This window comes from Delphinus delphis, chromosome 13 (assembly GCF_949987515.2).
Source record: "Delphinus delphis chromosome 13, mDelDel1.2, whole genome shotgun sequence".
Classification (NCBI taxonomy): domain Eukaryota; kingdom Metazoa; phylum Chordata; class Mammalia; order Artiodactyla; family Delphinidae; genus Delphinus; species Delphinus delphis.
The window spans coordinates 5,534,276-5,547,125 of record NC_082695.1 but is presented as its reverse complement, the minus strand read 5'-3'; the positions used below and the strand labels follow the sequence as shown (position 1 = coordinate 5,547,125).

Sequence of the window (12,850 nt, the reverse complement as noted above, 5' to 3'; positions counted from 1 at the left end):
GAGGATGGTCAGATCCACATAGGGCAGGTGGACGGAAAGCAGGGGAGGGGCAGTTCCCAAAAAAGGAGGAACAGAGGAGCAGTTCCCAGTTTTGAAGATGGAGGAAGCGGCAATGGCCCTTCTAGAATGCAGGCCTCCTCCAGAAGCTGAAAGAGGCAAGGAACAAATTCTCCCCTGGAGCTTCCAGAAGCAACCAGCCCTGCCGACACCATGATTTTAGTCTGCAAGACTCATTTTCGACTTCTGACCTCCAGAATGGTAAGAGAAGAAACATAGATGGTGTTAAGTCCCTGAGTTCTTGAGATTTGTCACAGCAGTGAGAAGAAACGAATATGCTTGTGTAAGACCACGCGTTCCCCTTGGGCATGAGGCATCAAACCTACCATGGGGTAGGAGAGACTTCAAAGACAACAGAGCAAAAATATTTTAGGCTGCAACAATTTCAGATCTTCTAGGGTCCACAATGCAAGACGTGCTTGAATGGCTACCCTAAAATACAAGCCGTCAAAGACATCCCAGGCTGCACACAGGCTGTTTGTTTGCTTGTTGTATTGCAGTGTAGTTGATTTACAATGTTGTGTTAGTTTCGGGGGTACAGCAAAGTCAACCAGTTATACATATACATATATTCGCTCTTTTCTGGATTCTTTTCCCATATAGGCCATAACAGAGTATTGAGTAGAGTTCCCTGTGCTATACAGTAGGCCCGTATTAGTTATCTATTTTATATATAGTAGTGTGTATATGTGAATCCCAGTCTCCCAAATTATCCCTCCCCTCTCCCTACCTCCTGGTAACCGTAAGTTTGTTTTCTACATCTGTGCCTCTATTTCTGTTTTGTAGATAAGTTCATTTGTACCCTTTTTTCAGAGTCCACATACGAGCAGCACCCTATGATATTTGTCTTTCTCTGTCTGATTTACCACACCGGCTGTTTTTAACTGTGTCTTCACAGATCAGGGAACCCACTAGCAGATTCAGCACCATGACAGCCTTGACCGTCATCCCCTGGGGTCTCCTGCTGCAGGGCACATGAATGACTTGATTGACAGCCCCACTGCTGTGCTCTGGACCCACCCTGAGCCCCACAGGTTCTCCCACCAATGACCCAGCAAGGAAGGGAAATAAAGGTAGGATGTGGGATGCTTCCAATGGGGGACCCTGGCTCCAGGATTCCCCATCAGCCTGCAGAAAAACTTCCTTAGAACTGTGCTGAGGCCTGAGCCCCTCCTGTCTCACTCCGCACGGAGGCCAGAGTTGCATCTCAGCCTGAAGGCTCTCCCGCCTCCTCCTTTTCTCCTAGAGCTGTTTCCCCTAATGATTCACTTGCACATCGAATCTTACCTTGGCATCTTCTTTTTTCTTTGTTGTTGTTTTTTTGCCGTGCCGCATGGCTTGCGGGATCTTAGCTCCCCCACCAGGTATCGAACCTGTGCTCACGGCAGTGAACGCCCAGAGTCCTAACCACTGGACCGCCAGGGAAGTCCCTCATCTCGGCATCTTCTTGAAGGACCCAAACTGACCCAGCACTGTGAGAATTAGAAGAAGAGAACTCCCTGGGTGGATGCATGACAACAATCAGATGCTTCTTCCACGATAAGCAGCTGAGCAAGAAAGCGGAGCACAGCCCGAGGGCACCCCAGTCACCTCTCCAGTGGGCGCCGTTGTGCAGTGCACAACATACACACTGTGCGTGGCAGGCTGCGGAAGGCCGCTTGGCTGGAGGGGGTTTTGGAGGGCACACTAATGCAGGGGGGCCAGGAAGCTCCCATCTCACTACGCGGGGCCCCAGGAGAAGGCCAGGCACACCCTGCACACACAGGGCCAAACGCTACTCCCCATCTGCCCTTTGGGCTGTGCCCACCACGGGCACCCTAGGAGCTGAGTGAAGACGCTGTTCTCAGCGAGGACCACTCTGGGTGGCCTACGCTGGGCTTTCTAGAACTTTGAATTGCTAGATGGCGTCCTTCATAAAGGTGGATTTCAGCTTCTCTTGAAAACTCAGCTGACCTCATACACAGAGTCCATGTCGTCCACTTGGGCAGTGCCACTTCACAGTGACGTCGCTCTCTGGCCAGGCCCCGCGTATCCCAGCCTGCCACAGGCCGCACGTGGACCATTCCAACCCCTCTCCTGCCAGGGTTTGCCAAGCCGGTGATCCCACCGACTCGCTGTGTGACCTTGGCCCAGCCGCTGCCCCCCTCTGAGTCCTCACCTATTCCTGCAACCGAGGGGGACAGGCTCTTCTCATCTTCGAGGGCCCTCCAGCTCCGTGCACTGACATCGCTGGGGAAGATGGGGAGGGAGATAAAGAGAAAATAGTTCTGCTTAACTGCCTCATTAAGCTCTCCTTGTTGGAGAGACAGAATTGGAGGAAAGCTTCTTCCTCTGTTCCATTGCTTTCTTGCACCCTACCCAGCTGAATGATGCAGCTGAATGCTGGCGGGGGAGGGGCCTGGAGACAGAGGAGGGTCCTTGGGAAGAGCCAGGACCCGGCCAGCCTCAGGCATGAGGTTCACGTCCCCGTCAGGGTTCTATTTGGCCACATGGAACAGAACCCCCGAAGCCATTTTTTCTTTGTTTCTTTCTTTGTTTGGGCCGAGTCGCGCATCTTGCGGGATCTTCGATCCCTGACGACGATGAGGGATCGGACCCGGGCCCCAGCAGTGAAAGCGCCGAGTCTTAACCACTGGGCGGCCAGGCAACTCCCTCCCCGACAACCACTTAAAAGACAGCGGGATTTATATTCCTCCCGTGTGCCAGTGATGATAACAAATGCTACTGTGGAACATGACTTACGCAGGTGCCCAGGGCTGTTCTCAGCATGGCACAGAGATTAACTCACATTAACCCATGTCGCCCCCAAATTCACATCCACCTGGAACCCATGAATGTGACCTCCTTTGGAAATAGGGGGTTTGCAGATGTAACCAAGTTCAGATGAGGTCATACCAATCAGGGTGGGCCCTTAGCCAATGACTGGTGTCCTTATAAGAAGAGGGAACTTTGGACACAGAGACGCACAGAGGGAAGACAGTGATGTGTTGACAGAGGCAGAAATTGGAGTCATGCATCTACAAGCCAAGCAACATCAAGGACGGCCGGCAACCACCAGAAGCTCAGAGAGGGCCATGGAATAGATTCTCCCCCAGCGACCCCAAGGCAACCTTGCGGATGCCTTGATTTCAGCCTCCAAAACTGTGAGCGATTAGATTTCAGTTTTCTAAGCCACTAAGTCTACGGTACTTTGTTGTGGCAGCCCCGGAAATGAATACACTCCAAGAAGTGGGTTCTGTCTTCATCCGCATTTTACAGATGGGAAACTGAGGCACAGAGAGGGTAACTAGGGCAAAGTGGTACAGCCTGTAAGTAGTGGAGTCGGGATTTAAACCCAGTCCATTGGGTTCCACCTCAAAGATTTTCTGCCAGAGAGAGAGGCACGTGCGCACGTGGACACGCGTCTGTGGGCACAGATGCAGCCAGGAACCTCTACAGGGTCACCTGTGGGGTGCGACAGGGTACACACCGTGCTGACACAGAGGATTTGACCCGAGTCCACAGAAAGCGCCTGTGAAGTGATGACGAACGGGCCGCGGGAACCGAGTCGCCACGGCGTGATCACATGATCGCGTTACCAGCTCAGTTGGAAGGAGTGTGGCCAGTCTGATGGATGAGATTTAGCAGGTCAGAGCCTTTGCTGATGGCACGATCCCCAACCGACTGTGCGTGGGAGGAAAGCCCCAGCACAGGAAGGAATGCCTGCACTGGCGATCAGCATGGACCATCAGGGGACGGTGCTCAAACAAAGAACGGGACGTCCTCGGAGAGCTGGGGCTTCCCTCCGACGCCACTTCCCTTAGTCTGTCTGAGCCTGGGTTTCTTCCTCTGTGAAACGGGGCCACGGATACACACAACGTGGATGATCTCACAGACGTTATGTTGAGCGGAAGAAGCTAAACACAAAAAAGCACATTCTAGATGATGCCATTTCTATGAAATTCTGCCAGGAAACTAACCTACGGGGAGAGAGTCAGAATCGTGGTTCACTCAGCAGGGTGGGTGCTACCGACAAGGAAGGGACCCAAAGGAGACTTCTGGGGGCTGGAAATGTTCTGTATCTGGAGCTGGGGGGTTGTTACTTGGGTATATACACACATGGGGAAATTCATCAAGCACCTTAAGATTAGCTCCCTTTACATATATATGTAAATGCATACGTACGTATATTTCATTGGAAGGAGGGAGGGAAGGAGAGGAGAGCGGAGGGGAGGGGAGGACAGGATGGAAGGAAGTTAGTTTTGGGTCACTAATGTCCTAAGTGTTAAATCCTATAAAACGGATTGACCACCTTCGGGGGCTGGTACGACTTTTATTCCCACTTTACAACAAGGCAGTAATTCCGAGGATGCACAGTTGGAACCCGGCAGATGGACCTTTCACCCGCACCCCCCCAAGTACCACATCCTTTTCACCCTATGAATCCTTCCAAATACTGCCCCAGTCCTAGCCAAGAACAGTGTGGTGGGCAAAGCGGAGTTACTCCAATGAAGCTTCATGGCCACAGCCCCCAGATCCTCCCTTGAGCTCCAGGAGAAGAGGAGGTGGTTGGAGGGCAACGAGCCAGGGCCCTTTGTGCTCTCCACCCTGGCAGCACAGTGGCAGAGACTGTCCTAGTTGTCCCCCCAAATCCAATGGCCCCTTCCTCCTGAGTAAGAGAAACGCTGACTTTTAGCTGGGCGCACAGCTGGCGGGAATAAAGCCAACATTTCCAGGCTCCCTTGCAGCTAGGCGTGGCCGAACAATTCAGTCCTGAATCTGAGTCCCCCTAATGCTGAGTTCCCTTATTGAGTTTACGATTAATCTCTCCATGCAAAACTTTATTCCCTTTCTTGTCCCCTCTGACCTCGATCCTGTGTTAACTGAACACCAATCACCCAGAGTCAGATGCTAAAATTGCAGTTGTTGATGACATCATTAATGTACTAAAATTGCTCTTTATAGATCTCATCATTAACGTACAAACTCAGGTTGTTTCTCCAGGGCAATGTGGACTCACAGACCCCTGAGCCGTGGATCATTTGACCAGAAAATCATAAACCAGAAACATCCTGAATCCTGATTAAGAAATGTCACACGATGATGAGTAATCTCAGCCTCCTTTGTTCTTCCTATTTTAAAAAAAACCCTTAACTCAGACACCAAGTTGGAGTGGATCTGAGGCTTGTCTCCCACTCCCTTGCTTGGTGCCGTGTAATAAATTCTTACTTTGCTGCAAATTCCCACTCTCAGTATGGCTTCCTGCACCACAGGCACACAGGCATACTGCTCTGTTTCAGTACTGGCCACCAAGATGTAAGTAGAAGCGATATGTTTGATGTCTGGGAAGGATCCTTAAAGGGAAGAGAAATGGTCGTCTTCTGGCCTTCTCCTTTCTACTGGCTGGAATTCAGATGTGGTGGCTGGAGCTGCAGCAGCCCTATTAGACCATGAGATGCAAGCCATGACTCCCTCCTGATTTTTTCTTCTGAGAAGTAAACTTCTATCTTGTTTAAACTCCCATTCCGGGGTTCTCTTTCAAATGTTTTCCTAACTCATAATGACAATAAAGTGTCCAAGCAGTCACAGGGTTTCAAGGTTTTGGGGGTAGCCTCCAAGTAGCCTTGTTTAGGTTGAAAGGAAGTGATCTTTTTTGAGGGTATTCCTGAGGCCTTAGCACTGATCACAGAGGTGACATTTGGAATGACAGAAGGACCCAACCATGCTTGTATATTTTGGACTTGTGTGTAGAGGCAATGTGATTTAAATACTTCTAACCCATCAAGTGTTACCCGCCATAGGGAAAAATATTTCAAATAGCAAACTGAACTCCAGCAACTATTACATCATCCCTATTCCAAATTCATTTTCTCAATATCTTGTAAATTGCAAACTATTTCCAACATAGAAAGGGTAAAGTTAATAGCAGTAACAGATTGTCTATCTCCAACCATGCGAATTAAACAGATATTAACACTTTGCCAAATTTGCTGCAGATCTCTCTTTTTACAGAATTAAAAGTTCGCAGATCCAGCTAGAGCCCTCCTCCTCCCACAAACACACACAGCTTCCTCTCCTCCAGCCCCACACCCCAGCCTCCAAACCCAGACTTCTCCTACACAGACTGTCTCCATAAACTATAGGTGGTGTGGTAAAAAAAAAAACCCTTTCTTATGCTATTTAAATTCATTTGCTCATACATAGTTGAAGCCATCACTTTACTACAATTTATGTCAGACTACTGCGCCCATTGGGAGGATGTAGGTCTTTGGGGAAATTTTATTCCACCAATATTGCCCAAAGACATATGTGCTATTTTATTTTTCTCTAGTCCATGTTGCAGTAAATGTGTAAGTTATTCAAATTAAAAGAAACAGCTGAACTGTGTACCAGCTAAAATTATCCTGCATACCACCAACGGTACACTACCAGTTGGGAACACAGTCTAACCAGTCCCATGAGAGCTGGAGTCTGTGACCCCATTCTCCTCCGAAGGTCAGCCAAACTAGAATCTTCCATACACTTCTGATCGTACCCTGTGACAATAAAAATAAAATTTGAGCACCAATCCCCATGATAGGAATATTTCTTAACTTGTAATGTATTCATGTGTCCTTTTGTATTACTCAGCCATTTTCTTACTGCTCACCTGTATTACTGGAATTATCCTCCATCTGTCGCTTCTCTGCAGGGAGATGTTTAAGCCACTTGTCCATTTCACGAGGGTTACTTCAGTTAATCCCAGGTACTCTGGTCTTAAAGTCGCCAGCCCGGGCTTATTCACGCTGCAGTTGTGACAGGTGTAGAGGGCACCCTTTCACCTCAGGTGCAGCTGAAAACAAATAAACAAGCATTTATTGAATGCTCACCATGTTCCAGGCCTGTTCTAAGCTGCTTTACTCAGACTAGCTCACTTAATCCTCACAACAGCCCAGGAAGTAGTGTTATTGTTCATTTACAACTGAAGCTCAGAGAGGCTGAGAAAAGGCCAAGGTCACAGAGCTGTCAAAGGGGAGGCGGGAATTAAACCCAGGCTGACCAGCTCTTGGCCCAGACGCTTACTTAGCCAGTGCCCTTCAGCCCTCCTGAAGGAAAAGGGCAACTCTCTGTTTTCTAAGGCATCTTGGGAAGGGATTGTGACGTGGGACCCGCTGACATTTGGCCTGAGAGCAGGGGCACCCATAACGAGTCAGACCTTAAATACTAGTAGAGAATCTTTACCTGTGGATTAGGTTCTAAAGTGAACCAGTGAGTTAAAAAAAAAATTAATATAACCAGTTATCCTTAAATCACGCCTAAAGTAGTGGACCATGCCTTGGGAAGTATAGCACAGCGAGTGGTTCCTCTGTTGTGTGTGCAGGTCATTGCCTGCTTGCCCTACCCTTGTCTGCGACCTTTATTTGCTGGGGTGTCCAATCAGCTGGCTTCCACCCAGTGTCAGCCAATGGGAGGCACTGGTTGGAACTGGAGGGCGGGAGGAAGAGAGCACCCAGAGTATTCAGGGTATTTCTCCCCTTCTTTCTTCTTTGTTTTCTGTTTGTTTGTTTGTTTGTTTGCCACGCAGCTTACGGGATGTTAGTTCCCCGACCAGGGATTGAACCCATGCCCCCTGCAACGGAAGCAGGTGTCCTAACCACTGGACTGCCAGGGAATTCTCTCCTTTGGTGGTTTTCTCCAGTAGTGGCTGCATCTCTGCTGCGTGTCTACTGTAACTCTAGCTCTTGCCAGACAGCCCTGCCGGGGCTCTGGTTCCCCTGGATGGCCAAGCCCCTAGGTTGGGCGCCACCACCTCCTCCATCTGTCCCTCTAGTTTAGCAACGGCAGTGGCTTCCTGCTGTTACTGACCACTGGGCTTCTCAGCTCTTCCATCACCTGTGTGACCAAATCCCTGTATTAGACTCTTTTTGTTGAAACACCTAGGGTGATTTCTGTTTTCCTGACTGGACTCTGATTGGATACGTACTGAACAATGTTTGGGGGCCATGTCATATCAAAAATATGTACCTTTGGTTGGCATTCCAAGTGTTGATAAGTAGGGCAACCGGAACTCCCAGACCTTATAGATGGCAGTGAAAACTGGGACAGCTACTTTGGAAAACTGTCAGTAGCTACTAGAGCTAAGCCCATGCCTAGTCTATGATTCAGTAATCCCACTTCCAGACATGCTCCCAAGAAAAATGGGTACAGAGGACCATCAAAAGACATAGACGAAAACATCCACGGCAGCTTTCTCTGAAATAGCCCCAAACGGAAAACAACCCAAACGTCCATCAGCACTAGAATGAAAAATAAATTGTGATCTATTCATACAACTGAAAACTGCACAGAAATTTGAAAAGAACAAACAGTTGGTTTACACGTCAACACGAACGACTCTCGCCACCAACGGAAAGCGGAAGAAGCCAGACACCGTGTCTGTCAAGAGCTCATACACTGTCGTTTCATCGAAGTGAGGTTTGGGAATGGGTAGAAGGAATCCACGGTGATGCAGCGCCCAACAATAGTGCCCCCTGGAAGGGAGGGGTGGGCTCTGCCGGGCACGAGGGCAACTTCTGCGGTGATCAGAATCTCCCACGTCTGGATCAGGGTTCTAATAACCTTGGCATAAACGGGCAAAATCCATCTGGCTTCACATTTAAGATTTGCGCACCTTCCTGTGTATCGTTCCTCAATAAAAATTCTTACCTTTGACCATGAAGTTCTCTCTCAGCTTGGCAATATGACCAACGACTGACATGGTAGTGGGGACAACAGACATCCCCCCCGCCCCTGCAAGCAGGGATGTGAACAAATACTTACACACTCATGTTCACAGCAGCACTATTCACAATGGCCGAAAGGTGGAAGTAACCCACGAGTCCATCAACAGATGAACAAAATGTGGTTTACATATACAATAGAATAGTGTTTGGCCATAAAAAGTAACGAAGCTGCTGTGAACCTAAAAAATAAAGTCTATTAAAAAAAATAGAGAGAGAGAGTGTATATGGGGGGGGAAAGGAATGAAGTACTGATACACGCTACGGCATGGGTAAACCTCAAAACGTGACGCTGAGTCAGCCAGAGGGAAAAGGACAGATACTGGATGATTCCAATGTATGAATTTTGTAGGGGAAGCACCATTGTCTATAGCACGTACATTTACTACAATAAAAAATAAAGCAAAAAAAAAAACCCCCCAAAAAACATTATATATATAAAACACGCACACACACAAACCCTGACCCGCCTGGCTGAAGACAGGAATGACCTTGGTGCAATTTACGCTCCAGAGCCCAGATCCCTGCACGGAACCAGGCTGAGACCACGTGCTTACTTTTCCTGTGCTTTTCCCGTGCTCCATGCTGCCTCTCTCTGCGGCCTTCTGCCCCAGTAAATCACTCCTGTAAGTATCCCTCTCTCTCGGGCTGCAGTTATAAGGTGATCCGGGAAGGCCTTGCTGAGAGGGTGAAACTTGCATGAGGCCACTGGCATCCGCGACTTTGAAGAGAAGGAGTTGAAATCTCTTGTTTCAGAGAAAAGGGGACGGAGGTGCAGAGAAGTACCCTGCTTTGGCCAAGGTTCTGTAGGAGCAGGGGCCACACGGGGACTCAGACCACAGCCCTGGGCGTCCACCTCCCCATCCCCTTCTCTCTTTTTTTTTTTTTTTTAACATTGATTTATTTATTTGGCTGCATCGGGTCTTAGTTGCGGCTGGCAGGATCTTCGTTGTGGCATGTGGGATCTTTCGTTGCGGCGCCTGGGCTTCTCTCTAGTTGTGGCATGGGCTCCAGAGCCTGCGGGCTCAGTAGTTGCAGCGCGGGCTTAGTTGCCCCAGGGCATGTGGGATCTTCGTTCCCTGACCAGGGATCAAACCCATGTCCCCTCCGTTGGAAGGCGGATCCTTAACTATTGGACCACCAGGGAAGTCCCCCCATCCCCTTCTTTACCTGCGGCAGGCTCGGCCTGGCTGTCTAAGTGTAGAGCTGATGTGGCACCAGCCTGTCCCCAGCGTCCAAAAGTCCTTCTGAAGCCTGTGGAAAATCTAGTTTGAGAGCTAATGGCCAGGAACGGCCAGGAACAGCAGGCCTCTACTCCCTGGGACCTGTCCCCGGGCCCCGCCTGCCGGAAGCGAACCGTGTCTTATTAAATCCACAGTCAGCACGCTTGACCCAGACTCTGATCTCAGGGGCGCGGCCCCGTGACCTCACCAAGGGGTTACCAGCTGAAGCCGTGAGCACAGAGCACACAGGGGGAAGGGGAAGGGAATCACAGGGCCCGGGGCCTGGCCTGGGAAGTCTCATTTCTGGGTGGCACAGAGAGCAAGAAGGGGTGTCTCAAAGATACACACAGCTCCAGGTTTCATTCTCGACTTTCTTTGCTGAAATAATCACTGTGTACAAACATGAAATATTGGGTCCCCAGACAGCACTAATTGTGTCTCCTTTGAAAGGACTGGTGACAGGATGTTGCATTGAAATAATTATGGCTTTTGCATGTGAAAGGGGAGGGAGGGGAGGGAGGGAGAAGATCTTATTTGATTATTTATAGTAAATAGCAGAAGCCGAGTTGGATAAAGAGAGAGTTTCCAGTTTTTTGCAGAGAGACAGGCAGCCACCCCTGTCTGGGGCTGTGGAGTGACTTCTGGCCAGACGTGGGCTCCTTCACTAGGGGAACAAGAGACTTTGCTGGACCAGAAATCGAGAAAGATAGATATGCCCTGTTTGACAGGGCAGTCAGGTGGCTGGTGGAATCCGGGTCTCTTGTCCTAATTAATAGTCAAGTGTTAACAGTGTAAAGATTGCCAAGATGTTCCAAATATGGCCCTCCATGACCTACTGGTGTTTAGAGAAGAAGACGTGGGGAGAAGGGAACATCGCTTGTTAAGCACCTACTACGTCCCTGATGGGTTCTTTATCAGGATACCTTTCATTGCCTGTGGCTGTATGTTCAAATATGAACAAAGCTTTACTGAACACCTACTATAAGCTGCACGGCAAACAATCACAGAAGCTCAGCGCATAACAAAATGAGCATCGATTTAGCTGAGTACAGGGTGGCCGGGACCCACTGCTCTAGGCTGGCTCACCTGGCAGTCTCTAGAGGCGTCACCTGGATGGGTTTTGCCGCTGCAGGTTGGGTGATGGAGCGGCTCAGAGGCTCAGCTCTCTCATCCTCTCTGGGACCAGCATCCTCTCCTCATGGGGATGGAAAAGGAGCAGAAGCACAAGTAAAATCCAGCAAGGGCTATGCCACGTGGTTAAAGCCAAAATCAAGCTGTGGAAAAGCAAACTCCGCCCCCAGAGTGGGAGGAGCTGGGCAGTGGGAGGAGCTAGGAGACTGGGAGCAGCTGGGCAGTGGGAGGAGCTAGAAGACTGGAAGGAGCTGGGCAGTGGGAGGAGGTGGAAAGGCGTAGAGGGTGAGGAACAGAAGCCAAGGCCAAAATATGTTGCTCGCACATCCTCTGTGCCAGACTCTGTGCTGTTCGCTTGAGGAAGCCATTGTTTTAGACACTGAGTGTGGGCCACTTATTCATACATTCCGCAAATATTTACTGAGCGCCTGCCAGCCAGCACTGTGGAACCGGCACCGTGGAGTGCTGGAGAAACCCTTGTCAACAAAAACAGATAAGTCACTGCCCTGGTGGTCCTTACAGGGTGTGTAGGGGGAGGAGGTCACAAAACAATGTACCACGTGCATGAATGTCAGCTGTGCTTAGCGTTGCAAACAAGAGGCGCTTGTGCTAGGGACGCCTATAATACGGGACCTGACCTAGCCTTGGGGGCTGAGGGAAAGCTCTCCTAAGGAAACCACCGATGATGGAGCTGAACCTTGAGAGATGCGTGGTAATGCCCTTGTGAGGAGGGAAGAGAAAAGCATCCTGGGAGGAAGGCTCAGCAGGTGCAAAGGTCCTGCGAGGAGAAGTTTGCTTGCAGAGGCAGAGAAGGGTGGGGAGGCTGGTGGCGGAGCGCGGGTACAGGCAGCACGCTATGAACACCAGCCCCCAGGGCACTGCGGCTGATGGCCCGGTGGGCACAACACTCAGAATCTGGCAGCTCTAAGGGCTGGTGACAATGTCCAGGACCTTAAACAGAGCATATGCTGCGTCTAAAATAGAAAGACAGTGGCAGAACTGAAGTCAATAACTGTCAACTTGGATCTTGACGGAACCTGTATTTTGTTAACAAGTCATGTGCAGCTCAGAGCAACTCTTAGAGGTCTCTGCTTTTAAACCACAGTAGTGGCAGGACTGGTGCTTCCCAGAAGATGGAGTAGATGTGCTTTTCCCCTCTTCTTCTCACTACATATGACTTAAACCTAATGCTGGCTTACACTTACGTAGTCTTTTCCATCTGCAGGCACTGTTTCAAGTGCTCTAAGACCCATTCTATTAATCTCCCCCATGTACTATGTCAGATATTGGTAAGTGTTAAGGATAAAACAGGGCAGGGAACCCAGGAGGTGCAATTTTAAGTAGAGTAGCAGAGGCGTCGCCACCGGGAAGGGGTCGGTTCACCTAAAAGAGGAAGACGGCACAGCCAGTGCAAAGGCCCGGAGGCTGGAATGTGCCTGGAAAATTTCAGGAACTATTAGGAGGCCAGTGTGGCTCGTGCTGAGTCAGCGAAGGGATCAGTATTGGGAAACGAAGGCAGAAAGGGCGTGGGGGCGTGTGCTGAGAAGCCTGAGCTGGTATGTTGCATTAAGAATGTACAGACTGGGACTTCCCTGGTGGTCTAGTGGTTAAGAATCCACGCTTCCCCTGCAGGGGGGCGCGGGTTCAGTCCCTGGTTAGGGAACTAAGATCTTGCATGCTGCACAGCCAAAAAAAAAAAAA

At 49.8% G+C, this 12,850-nt stretch overlaps 1 long non-coding RNA gene across 1 annotated transcript; it reads right to left on the bottom strand.

The window, feature by feature from the left end:
* Positions 1-3,344: 3,344 nt before the first annotated feature.
* Positions 3,345-11,187, bottom strand: LOC132436445 (uncharacterized). Its single transcript, XR_009521793.1, has 3 exons — positions 11,105-11,187; positions 6,686-6,868; positions 3,345-3,953 (listed from the first exon to the last, which is right to left on the bottom strand). It is a non-coding gene; the product is annotated as an uncharacterized lncRNA (long non-coding RNA).
* Between the last annotated feature and the right edge of the window lie 1,663 nt (positions 11,188-12,850).